We start from the raw sequence: 12,611 nt of genomic DNA, 5'->3' as shown, positions 1-12,611 counted from the left end.
TACCTATAAAATGAAAAACAATTATAAAGCACTGTTTTATTAAGTAGTCAAATATGTCCTGTGATATATTTGATCAAATTACTTGTGTTCTGATCTGCCTATTAAACATAAAAGCAATACTTATAAAAACAAAGTAACTAATTGGAATTTAGTCTTTATATTCTTCACTTTTTATGCTCTTATAAAAACATGTGATTACTATTTGTAAAATAGTGACATTGATAAGTTAACCATAATTCTGAAATACCTCACTTTCAACATTTTGTTTATATTACATGTGTATTAGTTCTCTTAGAATGAGGATATGAATGAATGAGGTGGGCAGGTTGAGAGGTGATAGATTCAAATGTTCTAGGTATAATTAAGTACATTTACTTATTAAAAATACATTACAAATGAAAAAAATAGGATCAAAAATAAGAAATATATGTATAATTTTCTAATTAAATATGCAAAATGCCAATGTTATTTACCTTTGTTGCTTTCAACACATGGGTTTTATTTGGATTAAAGCAAAGCAATGGAATACAAACCATAGTAGCAAAGAAACAATTTATATAATTAAAATAGTGGACATGAGATTAAAATCCTGGCACACAGAACGGCATTGAAACATGTAAAATATCATATATGAAACGAGTCACCAGTCCAGGTTTGATGCATGATACTGGATACTGGGAAGATGCAGAGGGATGGTATGGGAAGGGAGGAGGGAGGAGGGAGGAGGGTTCAGGATGGGGAACACGTGTATACCTGTGGTGGATTCATGTTGATGTATGGCAAAACCAATACAATATTGTAAAGTAATTAACCTCCAATTAAAATAAATAAATTTATATTAAAAAAGAAATTATGAAAAAAAATATATTTAAAAGATGAATTTCTAAGAGAGAGCATGAACAGAATTAACTCACTGATAATAGTTACTTTATACATAGGCCTTCCAATGAGAGCTAGTATTAAATAATTTTTCTGATACAGAAAACATTACATCCAAAGATTATCCAATGTTGTTAACCACTGACTACACTGAAGCCTAGCAGGGTCATTTGTCACTTCCTGACCTGCCTCATTGCTCAGTCTGTAACCACTTGTTCCTGTGAGTATAGTCATACCACTAAGATTCAATCATTCTCAGGAAGATTCAGAGAGGTGGAAGCACTCACCCTCCTAAGAGAGCTTGAGGTTGACCTAATAAATGTATTATTTGTAGCAAAAATGTAGTATTTTAGATCACTATATATCTTATTTTGAATTTTCCCAGGCTTAATTCAAATCTGCGATAGTTTTTTGTTCAGTTGCTCTGTCATACCTGACTCTTTGTGGCCCCATAGAGTGAGGCATGCCAGACTTCCCTGTTCTTCACAAACTCTCAGAGCTTGCTCAAACTCATGTCCGTTGAGTCGGTGACGCCATCCAACGCAGAGAAGGCAATGGCACCCCACTCCAGTACTCTTGCCTGGAAAGTCCCATGGATGGAGGAGCCCAGTAGGCTACAGTCCATGGGGTCGCTAAGAGTCAGACACGACTGAGCGACTTCAGTTTCACTTTTCACTTTCATGCATTGGAGAAGGAAATGGCAACCCACTCCAGTATTCTTGCCTGGAGAATCCCAGGGACAGGAGAGCCTGGTGGGCTGCCATCCATCGGGTTGCACAGAGTCGGACACGACTGAAGTGACTTAACAGCAGCAGCAGCAGCCATCCAACCATCTCATCCTCTCTTGTACCCTTCTCCTCCTGCCTTCAATCTTCCCCATCAACAGGGTCTTTTCTAATGAGTAGACTTTTCACATCAGGTGACCAAAGTATTGCAGTTTCAACTTCAGCATCAGTCCTTTCAATGAATATTCAGGACTGATTTCCTTTAGGATGGACTCGTTTGAATTCCTTGTGGTCCAAGCTACTCTCATGTGTCTTATCCAACACCACAGTTCAAAAGCATCACTTCTTTAGTGCTTAGATTTCTTTATGCTTTCTCACATCCATACATGACTTCTGGAAAAAAACATAGCCTTGACTAGATGGACCTTTGTTGGCAAAGTAATGTCCCTGCTTTTAATACACTGTCTAGGTTGGTCATAAGTTTCCTTCCAAGGGGCAAGTGTCCTTGTAATTTCATGGTTGCAGTCACCATCTGCAGTGATTTTGGAGCCCAAGAAAATTAAGTCTCTCACTGTTTCCCTTGTTTCCGCATCTATTTGCCATGAAGTGATGGGACCCGACGCCATGATCTTCATTTTTTGAATGTAGTTTTAAGCCAGCTTTTTCATCTCCTCTTTCATCTTCATCAAGAGGCTCTTTAGTTCCTCTTTGCTTTCTGCTATAAGGGTGTATAATTTTTGTATTTGAGGTTATTGATATTTTTCCTGTCAATTTTGATTCTAGGTTGTGCTTCATCCAGGCTGGCATTTCGCATGATGTACTCTGGATGTAAGTCAAATAAGCAGGGTGACAGCATATAGCCTTGACATTGTCCTTCCCCAATTTGGAACCAATCCGTCATTCCATATTCAGATCTGACTGTTGCTTCTTGACCTGCATATAGGTTTTGCAGGAGGCAGGTAAGATGGTCTGGTATTCCCATCTCTTTAAGAATTTTTCACAGTTTGTTGTGATCCACACAGTCAAAGAAATTAGCATAGTCTATGACAGAGAAGTAGGTATATTTCTGGAATTCTCTTGCTTTTCTGTGATAGTGTACAATTCAACATAGAAAGATAAATCTACAGATAAAATGAAGTTTCTACCTCATTGCCTTTAGAAACTGGAAAAAAGGGGAACATGAAACATATTTTTAAAAGCAACCTATGAAAGAGACCATACATGAAAGAAATCTCTTGAAAATAATAGCTTATGATTTATGATGATTATTTTTAATTGTTGTTAGCAAAATCCCCCTCTTGCTTATCTCTTCCTGTAAACCTGATTTCTAATAGAGTGATTCTTTTTCATTTTTTCCCATAACATTTTGATGAATATAGTCTTTGGATTAAACACAAAAATCAACATTAATTTGTACTACTAATTTAATTTGGGAATTCTTCTCATGCTTTAATTAAAAATGCTGTAAGTATAGAGACTTCTAAAGAATTTTGATGTATTTTTGTTTTTAAATTCAATATATTGGTTAATATATATATATATATCAACTTAAGCTTCTAAACCTTATGAAATGTCTAACCAGTTTAAAAGTGACTTTTAAGTGTGATAAAATATAATTTTAGGATAAAATTCATAAGGAAAATCTTTCACTTGTATATATTGTACTTTATAACATTTAATAACAAGGTAAAAAAAAAGGAAAAATGATTTTTATTCGTACAAGAGTGAAGACTTAAGAAAAGTATAAGGAAGGGTTACACATGACAAAAAAGCTGTATGGAAGTATTCTTAACTCTCTTTCTTAGCATTTCTGGGATGTTTTAAATCACATATATCCCCTTGGGTTAAAACAAGGAAGGACTGACCAGGAAATCAATTCTCCAGCCATTAGATTTGCATCAGAGTAAAGGTAAGTTATTGAAGTGATACATATAAGTATATGAATGATGGAAAAGCCATCTGTCGAGTCTGAGAAAATATATCAGATATTGAGTGAAGTTTGACTTAATGGGCAAGCCGGTACCTAGATATCGCCCATGGTGAAATAGTTACTCAGGTTCCACTGGTTATGGGTAATGAAATTTCAAAGCACTCCTTTTCTCAATTGAAAAATACTAACTCACCAAATTACTTAGTTCTTGTATATAGACTACAAGATGTCATTAATTAGTCTGTGAATCTTTGTCTTTTCTGTCTGAGTATACCAGACAAGCATTGCTACCCACAATTCTCTATTATCCCTTGTACTGTCTAGCCTGGTATCAATCAGATGAATGCTTAATAACAGTGATTCTTGTTGACTTAAGAGTCTAGATTCCACTAAACAAACAATGTAATTGAATATTTGATAATTATTGGTTGTTTGGGAAATCCAGATTTTCATTTCTGAATAAAGCCCCTAATTAGTCATTTCTTTTCATAGTTTCATGACAAACACACACATGATCAAACACACACATCTAATTATGTAACAGAGATGGAGTCTTTTAAAAATGCCAATTTATAATTATTTCCAAGTTAGGTTAATCTTTACACAATTTTCCTGTTGCCCATGTCAAAAATCTAGAGTTACGTTAGATGAACACTTCACGCATTTAAAGAAACACATGTTCTATAGATAATATCTTTTATAAGCCTCTTTAATCTGTAATTCCAATTCCAAGGCTTTAATACCTATCACTTCTTGCCTTGTCAATTAAGAAAGTCTTTTATTTGGTCTTTTGGCTTTCAATCTTGATTTCTCTCAAAATACATTATTGATACAAATACCAAAATGAGCCTCCTAAAATGAACATCTAATAATGTTATTCCGTTGATATAAACTTTTAACTTATATTATTTATAACCAGTAGTTCAAGTCAGGACCATTTCTGAAGGTTATTAAAATAATAATTATGATTAAAAATACTGACTTTCAAATATATACATATTCCAGATTAACTGAATTAGAATATCCTATTTGGGGCTGCCAGGGTCTATTTTTATTATTTGAATTATTAATTAAGTCAATGCATACTCTGGATCAAGACTCACTGGTTTAATGGCCAGCTATTACAAGGTAAAATGTGATTTGACTTACATGGCTGTTTAATATACGAGTTCACTTAGTTTTCTAGCCATATATACTGTGCCAGAGTAATATCTAAGTGTTCACAGTTCTCTAAACATACAAAGATCTTTAATTCTTCAGTGTCTTTGATCTACTTGTGTTGCCTTTCACTGCCTGGCCCATCAGTTGATGTCTATTATTCCATTAACAGCAATTCTCAAGACATACGTCAGCATTTCTTTTATGGAACAGCTCTTCCACTGCAATCAAGAGTGCTGTGCTTTATCTATCTCCTGTCTGGGCCTGTCACCTTCACTAAGCAATCATTTTTTGAGGTTAGGGACAGTGGCTCATTCCTCTTTATATGGGCAGTGTTGTAAGCATTTAGTGACTGATTGGCATATGGTAAGAACTCAGCAAGTACCTTTGAGCTACTGGATGAAAGAATGTGTTAAATTGTTAACTTTTTTTAAAACAAAATCAATTTCCTTTAGAAAAAAATGTATTTTCTTTAATAATAATTACTATGAGGGAATTAATTGATGAGTACCAACTACCTGTATTCTTTTGAAAGCATAATTGCACAAAGAGAAAAAAGAAAAAAAAACAGATATTATATTTCCAGTTTGTTTGAATTTTAAAGGTACATTTATTATTTATATTTTCAAAAATTTCTGCTTGACATTGAAAGCTATGTCAAAATGGTAGATTAATTAAATGTTTAAAAGTTAGGAGATTTTAAACTAGAGTTAAAACTTGATAATTATTATAGTCTCTTAGATATCCTTTTAATTAGTAAAATAAACCATGTTTATGGTATTAGATTAGATAATTTAAGAATGTCATAATAAAATAAATTAACTTTGAAAAGAAAGATTTTAATTCTTATCTAGATTGGAAGGTTCTCTATGCCTTTTACAAAATTTTGACATAATACCCATGTGAAATAGCTAAAAACAATATGCATTGAAAAGATATGTATTCTGTGTAATATAAAAGGCTAAACAGGTTTGAAAATTAATTATTTTATAGTGACTGCTATAGATTGAATATTTGTGTCTCCTTAAAATTCATATGTTGAAATTCCAAAGTTCACATGTTGAAACCTAATTTCCAATGTGATGATATTCAGAGATGGAGATTTTGGCAATTGATTAGCTCATGAACACAGAAATTTCATGAATGAAATTATGTTCCCTTATTATAAGAGACTCCAAAATGCTCCCTTGTCTTTTTTGTCATGTCAAACCACAGCCAGAAGATGGTCATTTATGAACCAGAAAGGGAGAATATCACATCTGTTATATGCCGAATCTAAAAAGAAATAATACAAATGAACTTACAAAACAGAAACAGACTCCCAGACTTAGAAGACAAACATGATTTACAGGGGGAAGGAATAGTTAGGGAGTTTGACATGGTCATGTAGACACTGTTATATTTAAAATGGATAATCAACAAGGACCTACTGTATAGCACAGGGAATCTCTGCTCAACGTTCTGTGGCAGAGTGGATGGCGGAGGGTTTAGAGGAAAATGGGTATATGTATACGGCTTAAAATTTTCACTGTTCGCCTGAAACTATCACAATATTGTTAACCAGTTATGTTGTTGTTCTGCTGCTATGTCATGCCTGATTCTTTCGGGACCCCATGGACTATAGCACTCACTCCATGCTCCCCAGGCTTTTGTTATCTCCTGAAGTGTAGTGTAGTCGCTCAGTCGTGTCCGACTCTTAGCGACCCCATGGACTGTAACCTATCAGGCTCCTCTGTCCATGGGATTTTCCAGGCAATAGTACTAGAGTGGATTGCCATTTCCTTCTCCAGCGGATCTTCCTGACCCAGGGATCGAACCTGGGTCTCCCGCACTGTAGACAGATGCTCTACTGTCTGAGCCACCAGGGAAGTTCAGAATAAAAAAAATAAATAAACCTCTCCGACTGCCGGTGACTGCCGGGTATGGGCCCGACGCTCCAGTGCCATCCATTTTCAGGGTATCTCCTGAAGTTTGCTTAAATTCACGTCCATTGAGCTGGTGATCCTATGAAATTCTCCAGGCAAGACTAATGGAGTGGGTAGCCTTCCCTTCTCCAAAGGATCTTTCCAACCCAGGAATCAAACTTGGGTCTCCTGCATTCATCAACATATGAATCACCCACCAGGGAAAGCCTTAATCCAATACACAATAAAAAATTCTAAAGAAAGAACAATTTTTTTTTTTCTATTTTAATCATGTAAATCTTACACTTACCTGGTTTATGCAAATTCAATCAGTTAAGGGACAGGGGAGAATGAGTCCTCACATGGCCCATTGAACTCCACTAGTATGGCAATGTGGCCCTAATTCAGGGGCCTCAGTTTTTGCCTTGTTACAGCAAGGACTGCACCTCCTTTTCCATGAAGTGGTCTTGAGATTAGAGCTCTAATCAAGTATACACTGGGTGTGGGTCATCTCTGTGGACTTGTTTGTGAGGAAAGGTAAAATGTTTGATGGTTTTTAACAATATGCCACAGCTTGAAACTCATGTTATCGACCCAATTATTAGATAGATTTAGATATCTTGATTTATTAGATAGATAAAAAGCTGCAAAGACAATGCAATATGTTCAACGGTCCCTTCTGAAGTCACATTAACTTATTTGTTTCCATTGATTTAAAATGTTAGGTAATTGCTACATTGAGCTCTAACATAATTAGATCAAGGATGGCTAATTTTCAAAATAAATAAAAAAGCTTATAGGAAAAAGACAGACTGTGCTGAGTATGAATGTTGAGTGAGTGAGGAAGATATGAGCTTCTTAATTAATTTAGAAAATGGAGAAGTTTCTAATGTCCTTGGTCAGAGGTAATTGAGAAAAGGAAAGCTAAAAATAAAATGAGAGTAAGAATGTGGTCTTACCACTCTTGATGTGGTGAAGATTAAATTGGGTAAGCAAAGAAAACACATTTGAATAGATAAAAAATAAATCTATGCAAAAGCTTTTATAAATAATAAAAGAACTTAACTGATTAACAGACAATAAAGAGAAACATCATTTGTATTTTTCTCTTACTTGGTAATTTTAAACTATTTTTCTAGGGGTCCATGATAGCAATATTTTTAAAAATATATTTTTCTAACTAAACTTTGCTTCCATCTCAAAGCATTTGAGGAGAAGGCAATGGCAACCCACTCTAGTACTTCTGCTGTTGCTGCTGCTGCTAAGTCACTTCAGACGTGTCCGACTCTGTGTGACCCCATAGACTGCAGCCCACCAGGTTCCACCGTCCCTGGGATTCTCCAGGCAAGAACACTGGAGTCGATTGCATTTCCTTCTCCAGTACTCCTGCCTGGGAAATCCCATGGATGGAGGAGCCTGGTAGGCTACAGTCCATGGGGTCGCGAAGAGTCAGACACGACTGAGCGACTTCACTTTCACTTTTCACTGTCCTGCACTGGAGAAGGAAATGGCAACCCACTCCAGTGTTTTTGCCTGGAGAATCCCAGGTAAGGGAGCCTGGTGGTCCGCCGTCTATGGGGTCGCCCAGAGTCGGACACGACTGACGTGATTTAGCAGCAGCAGCAAAGCATTTGAAAGTTAAACTAGCAGCTTGTTTGTGAAATAACCACAAGTGCTCTTTAAATTAAATTAGATGTCAACTTAATATTCGCTGAAGCTGTTGAATCCCTAAATGTTTCTAGACTAAATACTTTTTCCACTTCTTGATTGGAAAGCCTGTTTAGTCTAAAGGTTTAATCATTTGTCTTCTCTAAAGACAACATGTAATTCTTTTGTTCAGTATCTTTTTTCAGTTGACATAACTTTATTTGCAACAAGTTTGATGTTGTTATTCAAAGTAAAACAGTCCATCGATTGGGGGAGTATATTCCCTCACAAGCGCTTCCCTGGTGGCTCAGCAGTAAAGAATCCACCTACCACTGAAGAAAATGAGATGTGGGTTCATAGGTTCCATCTCTGGGTTGGGAAAATCTCCTGGTGTAGGAAATGTTAACCCACTCCTGCATCTTTGCCTGGGAAGTCCCATGGACCGAGGAGCTTTGTGGGCTACAGTTTATGGTGTCACAAAAGAGTCGGACACTACATAGCAACTAAACAACAATAGCAAAAACAGAAACCATACGTATAGCAATAACAAAACCAGAAACCTCATAAACTTTGGTGCACTGTTCCCAAGAAATTTAGGTTAAAAACAAGTTTTATATAGCATTTAAGTAGGCCTTGAAGAAATAAGGCAAAATTGACTAGGAGATCAGAAATACCTATATAAGGCCAATAGATTCTGTTTTTTAGGGCACTGTAATCTAGAAGAGGGTGATAGAGGATGATATGGTTGGATGGCATTGCCAGTTCAATGGACATAGTGAGGGACAGAGGTCTGGCCGTGCTATAGCCCATGCGGTTGCAGACTTGGCGGGCACAACTTGGCGACTGAACACCAATAACAAACTATCTAAAGCTGATCTGAAGGATTGTGATTGGTGTATATGAGTTTTCCTGGACAGTGTCTCCCATAAGTGTAGGCTGACTTAGCTTAGGTTGTGATGTGAGCCTGGCCACAGGGATGGTCTCAATTTTATGATCCTGACATACATATTAACTTTATCACCCCCAATATCTGTTCCTTGGAAGTTCCCACCGTGGACAAGAAAGGTATGATGAAGTTGAGGCACTAACCTCTCCTTTAGCACTTTGACAGAGCCACTGCAGGTGATTCTAGTCATTTGACATCTGTACAGTGTTTGTGAAAAGTTTTCAATTCTGTGTATAAGTTTGAAAATCAATACTCTAAGACAGAGAACACAAAATGGCATGAAAAAGAAGATGAAAACTACAGACAAGGTATTTATGTGTCTTGCACACTGTCTTTAATGTTGCCAACTTAGACCAAAGAGTCTGCATTCTCTGTTTATTGTTTTTTAAAAAAGGGAAATAGCCACTATACATGACTTACATTTCTATAATGTAATAATTGGCTGGAACAAAGTAACCACAATCCACATTAGAAAGACTCTGTATTCTTTGACGCTTCTCCTCCTGTAATTGCCATCATTCAGAATTCTTCATGACCCTCCAGACTCACTTATTTGTGTCACTTATTAAATGCTTATACACGGTTAGATTTGGTAATCACTAGGTTGTTATCTTCTTACTGAATAGTGAATCAACAAGCAAAGTATATCACATCTAAAATATAAAAATAAGAACAAGATAGATAATTGAGAGTCTTTTTCTTTCTTTCCTTTTTTTTTTTTTTTTGCTTTCTTTTGCAGTGGATAAAAATCTAGGCATACACTAGTATTTTAAATTAGATAAATTTCAATAATTCCAATTATAATTTGAATTTTCATTTTTCTAGGGTGATAGATGACTAATCTCACTCTAGTTGGTTTCCCTTTCTTACCCCTAAATTTTTCAATAGTTTGGAGGACAACCACACTGCCCTGGACTCATTTGTCTTTCAATAGTCTGTTCACATGGGAATCTTTTGAAACGTCTGTTACATAAGTTACAACTGATCTGATCCTTTTTCATGCCTACAGTTCCTTTGAGGATTAAATCAGTTATATCTATGCCAAATTTTAGGGCATCAGTACCATTCGGTAGGTTCTTTGTCACTCTGGGGGCCTTAGTAAGCTGTAAGGATATTGATGACCCTTACCTGCTTTCTCCTGAGTCACATCCATTCCCTAAAGCAGTGAACATATAATGGCCTAAGTGCTTGCATGGAACAGAGACAGAACTACTGGGAGAAGGAAAAAAAATAAATAAAAAATAAATAAATTCAGCCTCTTGTACAAACAGAACCTACAATCCATAAAATTGCAATGATTAAATCAGATGTCATTCTTAACTTCCTTCAGGTAACATTCCTCTGTACCAAGAGCCCAAATATAGTTGCCAAAGAACCACAATACAAAGGAGTAAATAAACCAACCAACTGAAAACCTAATTAAATTCACTGGACCTTGAAGTATACAAATGTCTAATATCTGTAATGGGCTAGGCAAAGAAATAGAATCTTTGAGTGTACTGGAACAGAAAAAGGGCAAGGCATAGTTGTTCACACTGGTAATGGATGGATCTCCAGCATGCATGGGAAAGTAAAATTAGGGATACACAAAATGGAAGAGAATCAATATTAAACTTGCTAATAAGGAATTAGAAAAAAATTTTAATGTAATGCAGATTGGCAAATACAGCATTGACACATGACAAAATTTAAGACACCATCTATCCAAAATCCTAACTTGTAGAATTTATTTATTGATTTTGACAGTTGTATGCAACACATTTTATTTTATTGATGTATGAATGTAATGGATTTTATATCATTGTGTCTTAGTCACTCGGTGGTGTCTGACTCTTTTGTGACTTATGGACTGTAGCCTGCCAGGCTCCTCTGTCCATGGGATTCTCCAGGCAAGAATACTGGAGTGGGTTGCCATTCTCTTCTCTAGGGAATCTTCCTGACCCAGGGATTGAACCCACAACTCCTGCATTGCAGTCAGATTCTTTACCACTGAGCCACGAGGGAAGCCCATTTATATCATAGAGATTCTGATTAATTAGGTGTGTTAATCAGATAATTAGATGTTAAGTTTATTTCTGTAGAGAAGTTACTTTAACACACTGTGCTGTGGTATAGACATATTTCTTCAGAGTAAAGGGGGGAGAGGTCTGTTGCTGTCTGTGGCATTGCCATTCTCTCGCATACTTTGTTTAAATCTGAAAGCTACCTTTAACACTTCATTCTCTTTGGCAACCATTTCCAGTAGCTCTTTATTATCTGTCAATTAATATTTTAGTAAAAAATGATCCTTTCAGTTCTAACACTTGCTCTCACCATCATAGCTTGACTAATATACTCTTTCTTTTTTTAAGGTTTTACCAAGCTTTCCTATTCTCCAAATGGAGCATATAATCAAGAATTCCCCAGGAACAAATTCAGGGACCACACATTACCCTGGACATGGGAGTCTCCCAGCATAAAATAGGAGACAAGAAGATGAAGTAATCAGACAATTTGCCTAGCAATAAGAGAAGAAAAGCTCAACATTCAGAAAACTAAGATCATGGCATCTGGTCCCATCACTTCATGGGAAATAGATGAGGAAACAGTGGAAACAGTGTCAGACTTTATTTCTGGGGGCTCCAAAATCACTGCAGCTGGTGATTGTAGCCGTGGAATTAAAAGACACTTACTCCTTGGAAGGAAAGTTATGACCAACCTAGACAGCATATTCAAAAGCAGAGACATTACTTTGCCAACAAAGGTCTGTCTAGTCAAGGCTATGGTTTTTCCAGTGGTCATGTATGGATATGAGAGTTGGACTGTGGAGAAAGCTGAGCACTGAAGAATTGATGCTTTTGAACTGTGGTGTTAAAAAAGACTCTTGAGAGTCCCTTGGACTGCAAGGAGGTCCAACAAGTCCATCCTAAAGGAGATCAGTCCTGAGGAGAAGGACTGATGCTAAAGCTGAGACTCCAATACTTTGGCCCCCTCATGGGAAGAATTGACTCATTGGAAAAGACATTGATGCTGGGAGGGATTGGGGGCAGGAGGAGAAGGGGATGACAGAGGATTAGATGGCTGGATGGCATCACCGACTTGATGGACATGAGTTTGAGTGAACTCCGGGAGTTGGTGATGGACAGAGAGGCCTGGCGTGCTGTAATTCATGGGGTCACAATGAGTCAGACATGACTGAGTGACTGAACTGAACTGAACTGAAGAGAAGAAAATTGTCCCTAATCTTAAACCTGTTGGATTTGATAATTTTCCTCTATCAATGACAGCAGTTATATTTCCTATCTTTGTTTTTCCTACTGGCAGATTTAGTTTGGGATTTCCAGGACTTTTTCTCATCTTGTATATCTGATATCCCTGAGTAGGAAGAGTTGACTTTTGGTTTATTGATGGCCAGATTGCAAGGTGTAATGCAGACCTTATAA

This window comes from Oryx dammah, unplaced genomic scaffold (assembly GCF_014754425.2).
Source record: "Oryx dammah isolate SB20612 unplaced genomic scaffold, SCBI_Odam_1.1 HiC_scaffold_2, whole genome shotgun sequence".
Classification (NCBI taxonomy): Eukaryota; Metazoa; Chordata; class Mammalia; order Artiodactyla; family Bovidae; genus Oryx; species Oryx dammah.
The sequence above is the reverse complement of the archived record's forward strand: the minus strand, read 5'-3'. Positions refer to the sequence as shown.